Genomic DNA, 12,426 nt, shown 5'->3' with positions numbered 1-12,426 from the left:
TGACATCTTGGCCAGCACAGGCTCAAAAACATAAAAAATGCAGCAGATTCTCAAGGTCGGAGCTGCACCAAATCTGTACACCATCAGCTGGGCACAGAAGGGATGCAGTATTTTACATAGTGTCTGGGGATTACTTGTGCTCTAATTCACTGATAATATGACATTTACCTCTTCCATTATCCATGCTTATAAAAGTAAAAATGGAACTAACAGGTGTGGCACTATACCCATCCTTTTCTGCTCCATGTTACATACCTGTGCCCTTTTAAGAACATGATTGAGAATTGGGAGAAATTTCTTCTCAGAGAATGGTTAAGCATTGGAGTGGGTTGCTCAGGGAGGTGGTAGGGTCACCATGCCTGTGAGGGTTTAAGGAAAGGTTGGGTGTGGTACTTAGGGACATGGTTTAGTGGGTAATTTTGCTGGTAGGGGGATGGTTGGACCAGGTGATCTTGATGGTCTTTTCCAACCTTAATGATTCTGATTCCATGATCTTCAAAGCAGGAAATAAACATTACAGTGCTGCTCTGCCATAGGAGCTTCTGCTGACAAATATTGTGTACATCTTTTTGTTTTGCTGAAGTATGCTTTACTAAAATTTGAATATATATATATATATAGAGAGAGAGAGAGAGGAAAAAATATGTTTGTTATTGTGATATAGCATTCCCATGCACAGCAAGCATAACTTTCTTTTGATTTCAATGGGAGTATACGTAACATCTCTCTGATTCCCAGAGACAAGCCACTCTTTATGAAAAGAGCATGCAGAAGCTGTCAAGGTTTTTCAAAATCTAACTACTGAGTATTTATAGGTCAATATGTGTACTGTTTTTTTTTTTTTTTTACTTTTAAATTCTACGTTATTAACTATACTTACTGAGTGATCACCTCATTTTGTTTTAGTACAAGAAGGTAACCTTTCGCTTTTGATCATTTTTAGCATTTTTACTGGTTTTCAATTTGCCCAGAAATGTCCGTGAACTGATCAAAACTAAAAGGAAATGTTAAGATATGAAACTAGAGGAAGATTTATTTTCACGTTGAATTATTTTCCTAGTCTGTTCTAATTTGAAGTTTTTTTTTGTTGTTGTTGTTTTTGTTTTTGGTGGTTGTTTATGAACTCAAATTAGGAAATACATGAAGAAAATTTAAAAGCTACATGAAATTGTGTGGTCAAAATCAATATTTTATATGCCACAGTCATTGCTGAGGCTGACATTGAATTTTCACTGCTAGGATAAACATCCTCAAATTTAAACTTTGATTTGGAAAAACATTTAGGCATATTGTTAATTCCTGCTGAATTAGTAGACAGGTGCCTAATTTGCAGGATATATTGAGACTACACAATTGCTCTAAATTGAACACTGACTTAAATGCTTTGCTGAATAAACCCTTACCATTGAAATCAAATCATGGAAACAATTCAGACACACTGGCATCAGCCACAGTTATCTATTGTATAATGACTGGAAAGCTCTCTGAAGAGTAGTTGCAGCACTGATAACATAGATACTTGAGGAATGGAAGAGATCTCACCAAGATGTGCATGTATGTCTATAACATTCTTTTATGTGAAAAATAGGTATAAAATTGTACATAATGGGTAAAAATATGATACATTTTTGTTTAAACTCCTCTCATGTACAAAGATGAAACGGAGGGAAATAATTGTTAGATACTTCTTTTCTATAAGTACTACATTACTTCAAGTCCAGCACATTGCTATAGGAGAAATGTGGAAAAATTATCCGGTGGTGTATTTTTCTATTTTATTAATAAATATATGCATGGAGTCTATTGTACTTGCTGTTTAAACACTATGAACCATATGTGTTTTGTGTGGTTTATGTAGTAACTCAGTTTATGTAATAACTCAGAATTTAAGTTGTTCATAATGTGTGTTATGCATGCCTGGCAAGATAAGAAGTAGCTGTTTACTCTTGCTATTTACTAGTACTAAGTTTCAGCTTGGTAACCTTATATTGCTCTAAGTTCAGTTGACCGGTTTTTCCTCAAGTAGGTGATATTTCATGAACAGTATTTCTTTTGCATTATTCCTTAGGTCATGTTTCTTAAGGCAAGGCAATTGGTAAAAAGCCTTGGTGTAATGCTCATACACAACTTGGAGATTCTCCCAAAATTCCTACTTGGCCAGAAAAGCAAACTTTACTATTTATTTTTAACATCAGACTGCATAAATTGGGGAAAAAAATGTACAGGAGCATTAAATATAGCGTGTTATGTTGATATCTCCTAAAATACTCAGCAATGGAATTTAGGATTAAATTTACTTAATCTAACTGTCAGTGTCTGCATTTACTAGTGTGTCTTCATCCCAGACTCCTTTAGTGGACAGACACTTGCATGACAGTATTGCTCTGATGTACATTAGGCATATATTTTAGGATATAACACATTGCACCGTGTAAATATCTATTTTTAGCCAGATGAAATCTATCTCTAGTATCTTACTTCCATCATAGACCTCTCACTTTTCTACCCAAAGAGCTGTCTCTGGGAAGGCACTGACACTCCACTTACAGTATTTCAGCTTCTGTTTGTGTGTGACAGAAATAGCACTAACATTTGAGGTGGTAGAATAATAAGCAAGTCATATGAAGCAAATCCCTCACCTTACCTGGGATCAGAATGCCTCCTGTTCTTTTGTCTGCGCTCCTTTTGCATAGACTGTATCTGACTGTGCTCTTCTTGTTTCAAAGGTATGCCTGAATGCTTAAAGACAGGAATAAAAGACAGAAATAAAATACTCTGTTTTCCACAGCTGACAACATAAATAGAGAGACGGGACTAAATGGGCTCGCTTTTATTTTATCAATTGTACCACAGCTGGAGGAAACTCTACAATGGGTATCTGGTTCAAAAAAGTCCACAGCATAATTCAGCACACAACAAAACATTTCCTGGCTCCCTAAAAGTTGCTTAAAACATCTGTTAAAAAGTAAGAAAGCGTAACCATAACGTACCAGAAGAAGACAGAAGGTAAGGTCAAATATTTCACCAAAGTTTTTATGTGATGAGGTAGGTAAAGAAAATGCAGATGATCTTACAAAGTGAACTATGAAATAAAAGAAAAAACAGCTCAGAGCACCTGTAAGTCTGAGACAGGAGAATAATTCCTGATGACATAATGTTTGGCAATTGTTTTAACCCTGAGAAAGTGAGCAGGACTCCAAAGTACAGACCCAGCTCATCTTATTTATTTATTTATTTTTATTTGGGACTGCTCACTCTGCTTTCTGGCTTTGATCAGAAACATTTCCCAATCCTCAGAAATGTTATAAAAACTCACAGACCATAGTTAATCCACACCTTGGAGGTTCTCTCTGCACCTTTCTGACATCTGCAAAACCCGTAAGGAGGATTAATAACACCTAAAGGTGCTATGAAGCAACAGAGCTACAAGATCATTTCAAATCCTCCTAGAGATGATACTACAACATCAAACACCCTGGGACTCCAGGTCCTGCTCACTTCTGCCTCATGTGAGTGTTGTCATTAAGCCACAAATTATTGGAGATAGGGAAAGTAATATCATTACAATTAAAATATTACATGTAATATATCATTACATGTACACCTTCCCCCCCCCCATTTGTTGCATAGGCATGTCCATATTTTCACACTTAATTTTAATACATTCCTTTATTTGTTAATCTGTGGGGAAGATATCTTCAGTGTTTTACCCTGTAGCTAAAAACAATTTCAGATGGAATAGTTTAATTTCCAGTCTGAATTTATTTGTGACCAATTTGTAACCATCTAATTGTGTACCTGCACCAAACGGGAGTTTTCCCATTGAGTGTAATTGGATCAGACCCTGTGTTGTGAAGACACGGACTGGAAGAAAGACACGGACTGGGTGTTACTGCATAATGGCAGCAGTAAATTATATTCCAAAGGCAAGATCAGAAGCTGGTATAAATCAATACTTCTCAACTGACTTTTAGGAAGTTATATCACTGTGCACAAACTGCTAGTTTGGCCCAAACATTTTCTCAGTAAACTTTAAACCTTGGCCAGCTACACAATGCATGCTACAGAATGACTTCCAGCAGCTCCTGCATCAAACTGAAAATGTCTCACTCAGCCTGGATTTATATTTTAGAAAGTTATTCAAATATGATTTACGGTGTTTGTAGCCTGAAGAATCTACCACACTCCCAGAGACATTTTTCAAGTTTACTCTCTTTACTCTTAAAATAAAACAAAACAAAACAACAACAACAAAAACAACAACTTTTTTTGTGTCTTCAAAAAAATACTTTTTTTTCGTTTTTTTTTTTTCTTCCTCAGCAGCTTGTCGGGTTCTACCTAACATTTCTAACACTTCACACAAGATGTAAAAATCTCTTCTTTCAATCTTTTTATTCTTGTGTTTAAACTTCCAGAACATTGTTACAATGCCTTTTCTTTTATTTGGTCATTGTTTTAGTTTTGCATTTCAAACTTTTTTTAAGCCATTTATAATTGTTCAATCTCTACTACACAGGTTGCTGTGTGGTGGCTAGGATAAGTTGGTGGCTTCTGATGCAAAAAAAAAAAAAAAAAAAAAATTGGTCTAAGAAGCTTTTCTAGAATGAGAAAAAAAGAGTATTTGACTATTTCCTGTGAGAGAAAGTGAAAAAAACAAGCAACAACTACATTAATTGACTATGTTTTAGTGTGCCTACATGACATGGTGTATGTATGGAATTACTCTGTGGATCAGTATCTATTATTGTCTTTGAGTATATACACACAGTTCGTTAATATCTCTACATAAGTGATGTTTAAAAAGACATGCAGCTTCATTGGTAGTTCTGAAAGACTAATAAAATTTACTTTCCCTGAAGTTAATATTAAAAGTCACCAATTTCAAATTAAGGTAAATAAATTCATTGCTTTCCAGATGATAAGATGTTAAATATGTTATTGTGTGTTTATTTGTATAAAGCTACAAAGCTTTGGTGACTCTGTAACTAACTTCCATGATTGACATGTCTTTGAATATATTATAAATTTGGCCAGGAAGACAGTGACCCAACCAAATGTAACCCTTGGTCTTCAATAGTAATGCTCATGAGTAATGGGAAATCTGTGCAGTGACAGTTTTCCTAGTTTCCTTTTGTTTCAAAAGGAAGTTTGGCCAGAAATAATTCTCTATCCTGAAAGTAAAATGACCTTTTAGCCAGACAGTACAACTAACACTGTAAATGCAATCTGATATGAGTTCATTGTTAAAAAATCTTCAATGTAGCGAACTATTTTAGAACATCTAATGGGGTCAAAACACATGAGGAATAGCAGCAAATACACAGAGAGAGAGAGAGAATTGGAAATGGGAGAAAATGCTAAGAGGTCAAATATAAAGAAAATCAATTAAACCAAAACACAATCAATCTGTTCATTAAAATATAAGAAATTAAAAAGCTTGTATTTATTTAGCAGTGTAAGAATAATCTGAGTATGAGCCCTATTAAGTTCAGTTGTCCAAATCAAGGAGAATGTGTCAAGAAGGTTCTCAGCAATCTCACATAATGACTACAGATGCATGTAGTTAATCTGAGGAGCACAGCTCCATCCAATCTCTTCATTTGGAAGCTCCAAGCAAAACTCCTCTGTTGCTCTGTCAAACTTTGTCTGGATATTTATTTATTTATTTACGAATAATTCTCTTGGTAAATAAAATTCTAAAGTAAAAAGTATTACTAAAACTATACTTGTGCAAGTTGCATCAATTTTGTTGTAGTGAGAGATGCATCCCACAGAGATGGGTTCACCAGGCTACTCTGATAACTCAGCCTTGCAATGGTATGTTGGGAGATTAAGACTAAGATTAGAGCATATCTCATGAAAAAGAGTAAGAAAATTAAGTTTACTCACAAGATTGAGAGGAGGGTATAAAAAAAAACACAACATGGCCAGTGTGAAAAACAGTCAGACAAAGATCCTAAAACCAGAAGGTACTGTGTTATTCACAGCATTAATTAAAGGGGAGGAAAGAGGAAAACAGAGTTGCAGATTTTAAGTGTCTGTGTACAAGACGTAGCTGCAAGATAAGCAGGAGATAAACAAGAAAAATATTAATTTAATTAATGACCAAAACTATAAAAACATTGTGGAATAATTTCCATGATTGGAGTAGAAAATTAAGCTTGCAAAGAAAGTAAATGAAAATAAGATATTTGAGAAGTATTAAAATCATACAGGAAGAAAAGAAGGAGGTTGTTGCCTTGGTTCTATTATGTAGGATATAGATGTATACAAAACAAAACAGAACTGCAGAAAATCAGGTGTGCTTTTAGTTAAAGCATCCTAGGGATAACAAATATCAATGACGGAAAGATGATTTGGAAGAATTACTGAGTTCCCATCACTTTAAAATCTTTTAGAATAGGTTAGCCATGTACCTACCAGTGATAACCGATGTATAATATATGGGAAGGGATGAAATAACTGATTTCTTGAATTTCTCTCCAGTTCTGATTCTGGTTTTGTTTATTGCTAACTTTAAAGATAGCAGTTTCCAGGAAATGTGGTTAATAAAGACTGGAAGAAATGTATAGTGCACAAAAGTCAGTAGAGACACATAGTCCAGATAAATTGCTTATTTTATTCAGCTAAAGTGTGCAGTAAGATATGTCTTTATTTAATTATTTTTCCAACAATATTTCTGCATACTGATCTTTCTAATATTTAATGTTTCACATCCATATGTTTACTAGCTCACATTAATGGAGTACTCTTTGTAGATCAAAGCTAGCATGTACATACCTTTGTAAAATAACTTCCTATTCATTTTAGGAATATTTAGTGATGTATCACTTTTGAGATTTGTAGCATCTTTTATTTTCCAATAATTTTAGGCATATACTTCTTCTTATAGTTTTTCCTTTCCTATATCCTAGCGGGTAGTCTCTATTTATCTTCTGTATATACAGATAATATCTGAAAAATTTTTGGTGGGATGTAAAAAGATGTTTCTATTTATCAAAAAAAAAAAAAATAAAAGGAAAAAAAAAGAAAAGAAACATCAATTAGTAACAATTCTCATTGCCCTGGGAACAAGGCTTTGGTATGTTTAGTCATGCCATACTTGACATGTATCTGCAATAGTCAAATTTAGGTGCTAGAGGAGCTAACAGTTTTGTTCTGAGTCAGATGGGGTGGGAAATCAGGTTTGTATTTAGTGAAACGTTTGAAACATTTCCAAAAAATCCCAGTCTTTGTCAAGACAAAACATAAACATTTCTGAACTTCTTTGAACTTTTGATCTGTTTATCTACTTGGAAAAATATACCTAAGTCTCAATAGAGTGGTGGAAGAGAGGTCACTAGAAGTATAAAGTGTAAAAATCTAAGTTCCTGAATATATGGTCTTTGTTTCACACGTAGATACCCCAACCAATAGACTATTAGTTATTCAGGAGTGTTTTTGGTTTTTTTTCTTATATATTTTCTGGGGGGTTGTCCAATAATTATTTATAAATAAATAATAAAATTATTTATAAATAAATATTGTATAATATTTTGCAACTGTAACTTGGGCTGAATTATCTCACCTCCCTAATATGCAGCTTAACCAATTGTTGTGTAGTTTGAGATAACAACCTAGCTCATTTTTTGCCAACATACATCCAACTAGATATTATTGAAAAAGTTACTTTCCCACAAAAATAATTATTTTGATAAATCAGCAATTTCTATCTATGGATTATTTTGCCAGAAATGTATAATGTATGCGCTGGGAGAAGACAATGCAGAAGATATCCTTCCAACAGCTTTAGTGAAACCACATTTATCAGAAGTAAGAATATGATTCATACTGATGGACTCAATCAATATTGGAAAGGAGTTTGACAAGAATTAGTATTTTTCTTGTAGCTATTTGTATTGGCTTTTTTTTTTTTAACAACATCAAGATGTAGTTGTTTATAGCTGTTTTATATTTATAATTTACTAGCCAGAAGTTTTAAAGTGTAAATCCTCAGGTAGGTCATCTAGCAAATAGCACATTCCTTTTTTATTTTTCTTTCTTTTCCGTTTCCTTTTCCTTTTCCGTTTCCTTTTCCTTTTCCGTTTCCTTTTCCTTTTCCTTTTCCTTTTCCTTTTCCTTTTCCTTTTCCTTTTCCTTTTCCTTTTCCTTTTCCTTTTCCTTTCTCTTTCTCTTTCTCTTTCTCTTTCTTTCTCTTTTTTTCTTTTTCTTTTTCTTTTTCTTTTTTTCTTTTTCTTTTTTCCTTTTCCTTTTCTCCTTTTCCTTTTCTCCTTTTCCTTTTCTCCTTTTCCTTTTCCTTTTCCTTTTCCTCCTCCTCCTCCTCCTCCTCCTCCTCCTCCTCCTCCTCCTCCTCCTCCTCCTCCTCCTCCTCCTCCTCCTCCTCCTCCTCCTCCTCCTCCTCCTCCTCCTCCTCCTCCTCCTCCTCCTCCTCCTCCTCCTTTCCCTCCTCCTTTCCCTCCTCCTTTCCCTCCTCCTTTCCCTTCTCCTTTCCCTTCTCCTTTTTTTCTTTTTCCTTTTCTTTTTCCTTTTCTTTTTCTAAATATCACAGAATTCAAAATGCAATATTTTAAGACAAATCTGAATTACCATAACTTAAGTACTGCAAGAAAAACCCAACAAAGCAAACAAACAAACAAACAACAAAACTAACAACAACAATAACAAAAGCAAATCTCTCCATCTTCAGTATTCAGTCTTTTATAGTGTCAGACCCTCTTCACTGTACATTTGTCGACCTGCTATCCTGCCTTTTTGGTGTTTTGGACCTTCCAGTGTCTTTTTTAGTGACAGCTGAATAACAGTCTTGGCTTTCTTCCAGGAGAGCTGTATTGTTATAATTTTGTATGGCTGACATAAATATTTTCGATGTAATGAGTTATAGGAGCAATATGCATTGTAATTTCTTTCTGAAGTACATAAAACCTGCAAGTTAAAATACTGCCAAATTTTCTGGCCTTTTCTGCCTACATACATGCACCTCAAAGGCATCTGCCAAGGAGTATCACATCCTTGGTTACTAGCAAATATTTTTATTGGTATGTAAGTCATGTTAGAACTTCTGTTTTCACTCTTTATGCTGAAGTGATGCATAACTACTGCAGCACATTCAGTGCAAGAGGACCTCATTCTGGAAAGCGGAGTTCTCCACAAGGTTTTAAACATTGTTGTAGCAAATGCAGCAGCCAGTGAAATGACAGAACAGAGCAATTTAAATAGCTGACATTTCATACTTGTGCTCTGTATAATATGAAATATAATGGTGTTCTGGGAAATTTCTAAGGCACTCCAGCATTTTTTTTTTATCATAACTTTCAGGTTAGCAGATTCTGCTGCCTTAACTTTACTGTATAGACTACATGACATTTACCTAATGAATGGAGTAGGGATTCTGCTAAGAGGTAGTTGAAAGTAGTGGTACCCCAGGCTTGGAGTTCCCTGAGCTCAGTAGCTTGTAGGAGTATTTTCTGTGTAGCTCAGGTTATCAGTAGAAACCTCTTGTTCATTCTGACATGTGACATTCATTTGGTCAGAACATTGGGGTGGGAAAAAAAAAAAGCATTGAGGAAGCTGCTCTCATCTTTTTCTCTTCCTTTCACAGGCATGACTAATTTACTTGTAAACCATATTTTTAAAGTAAATATTTTGTGGTTTCATGATGCATTTTTGAAACATGTTTTTAAATTGAGAATGTTTGAAAGTTCATGCACACAAGAACGTTACCTATGCAATAGATTTCCTATCCTGAAAGTTTTTTTTCTTGTAAATTACTCAGTAATTACATTTCAAAACCGTATTGATTTCTTATATGTCAATAGTTATTAGAGATTACATGTCCAACTCCTGTCAGCTAGCTGACTACCTGAAGTTGAAATTCTTCTCAAAGATTTTTTCAGCCAGTCCTGTTTTTTATGAGCCTTTCCTTTTCTTTTAAAACTGCTCTTTCTGTGTCTCCCTTTGGCTGTTGGATCTCTTTTCTCTTCATTTTCACTCCTCTACAGTGCTCTTTAGAAATGATTCAGTGAAGCAGCACTGGCCCCCTTGTACAGAATTCTCAGTGTATGTTGAGAATTTATCTTACTTCTCCTACGTGTTATAATTACAAGTTCCAATCAAAGTACATCTTTTGAGTTACTAGTTTGTGTCAGTGCTTTAGTAGAAATGCAAATGTTATGTATTTAACATGCAAATGAAGTGAAATAAATATAATGCATGAAGTCTGTATTCCATCTCAGAAGTAATTGTAATGTGTAATAAGAACTCAGCAGCCAGGTTTGACAAGAGAGAAGGCACAACAATTTTTATTTACTGCAAGAGCACTCATATCTATCTGACCTTTCCTGGTTCTGGTGACTTTTAATGTAAGTTTAACACTCTGATTTCTATTTGTGACTACAGGCATGTCTGTATTATCTTTGCATTATATCACTGGCATAGTCATAATCTTCTTCACAAATTGATGCTTCTGCATGTAGTAGCAAGGTCCTATTTGTGTTTTAGAACTACAGAGTGGTTGTAGGAATAAAGGTTTATTGTATAACAGGTGATGCTTTGGGAAAGTACTAGAAGCAGGATACTGATAATCCTCTATTTGGTAAACATCTGAGCTTCCAGCACAGTAGAAATTAGTAGCAAGTTTTGTTAGGATGTTTGTGCTCAAGAACTAAAAAAGGAGTTGTCCTCTAGGATCTGCCATTGGAATGCACTTGGAACTGGTGGCCTCCAAAATACACTGTGGCATCAGGTTCCAAAATTTGTGTTTTCTATAAAACATATTTTCCTTTTCTTTGTTTTGATGTGTGACAATTTTATTGATGAAGAAGTGCCCCCCATCACCTTTTTAAAGCCATTTTATTGATTTTACAGATTTGTCATTGCCTTTATCTTTTTATGTATTTATTTTTAATATTTTTTCCCCAAATGTCAAAGTCCTAGTTCATTTCAAGTGGTTGTTATTCCAACTTTCTCATCCTCTTTTGTTTTCTATATCATAAGATGGGATGACCATAACTCTATGCATTATTTAAAATGTGGAATTATCTTGAATGCATAACAGCATGATTGTATTAATTTGATTCAACCTCTGCTATCTACATGACTTGTGATGTAGTACAGCTGAGCTTATTAATTACTGACTAGTTAAATATTGCAGGGAGCTTTTTGTAAGCAAATGAATTAAAGCTTTGCCACTGCGCTTGTAGACAGATTTCGCCAAGGTTTCATTTGTAAATGAACCTAGGAACTACATTATTCAGTTTGTTGGTAGGTCTGTCTTTTACTGTAAGTTTTAGTTCAAATCATTCTGAAAACTCAGGGAAAATAAGCTTAAATTCTATTAAGATTTGATTTGATTTTTTTTAATTATTTTTATTTTTCAATTATTTTCTTGTACCAGTCTTATTCCTTTAATCATAAAATCATAGAATCGTAGTATATCCCAAGTTGGAAGGGACCCACGAGGATCATCAAGTCCAACTCCTGGTTCCTCACAGGTCTACCCAAAAATCAGAATTCAGACTATACGACTGAGAGCATAGCCCAAACACTTAAACTCTGACAGACTTGGTGCCATCACTACATCCCTGGGGAGCCTCTTCCAGTGCGCGACAACCCTTTTGGTGAAAAATCTTTTCCTGATATCCGTCCTGAACCTCCCCTGCCACAGCTTGACTCCATTCCCTTGGGTCCTATTGCTGGTCACTAGATCGGCACCTGCTACTCTACTCCCCCTCGTGAGGAAGCTGTCAGACCGTGATGAGGTCTCCCCTCAGCCTCCTCTTTTCCAGGCTGAACAAACCAAGTGACCTCAGCCACTCCTCGTACTTCTTCCCCTCTAGGCCCTTCACCATATTTGTAGCCCTTCTCTGGACACTCTCCAATAGTTTCACATCCTTTTTGTACTGTGGAACCCAGAACTGCACACAGTACTCAAGGTGAGGCCACACCAATGCAGAGTATAGCAGGACAATCACTTCCCTCGACTGACTAGTAATACCGTGCTTGATGCACCCCAGGATGTGGTTGGCCCTCCTGGCTGCTAGGGCCCACTGCTGGCTCATATTCAGCATGCTATCAACCACAACCCCCGGATCCCTTTCTGCGGGGCTGCTTTACAGCGTCTCATCGCCCAGCCTGTACGTATAGCCAGCGTTGCCTCGTCCCAGGTGCAGGACCCAGCACTTGCTGTTGTTAAACTTCATGCAGTTGGTGATTGCCCAGCTCTCCAATTTGTCCAGATCTCTCTGCAAGGTCTTTCCACCCTCGACAGAGTCAGCAGTTCCTCACAGTTTAGTATCATCAGCAAACTTACTCAAAACACCTTCTAGTCCTACATCCAAATCATTTATGAAAATGTTGAAAAGAACTGGCCCTAAAATGGAGCCCTGGGGGACCCAACTGGTGACTGTCAGCCTGATGTAGCCCCATTTA

This window comes from Anser cygnoides, chromosome 3 (genome assembly GCF_040182565.1).
Source record: "Anser cygnoides isolate HZ-2024a breed goose chromosome 3, Taihu_goose_T2T_genome, whole genome shotgun sequence".
In the NCBI taxonomy this organism is placed as follows: domain Eukaryota; kingdom Metazoa; phylum Chordata; class Aves; order Anseriformes; family Anatidae; genus Anser; species Anser cygnoides.
This window is presented reverse-complemented; position numbering follows the sequence as displayed.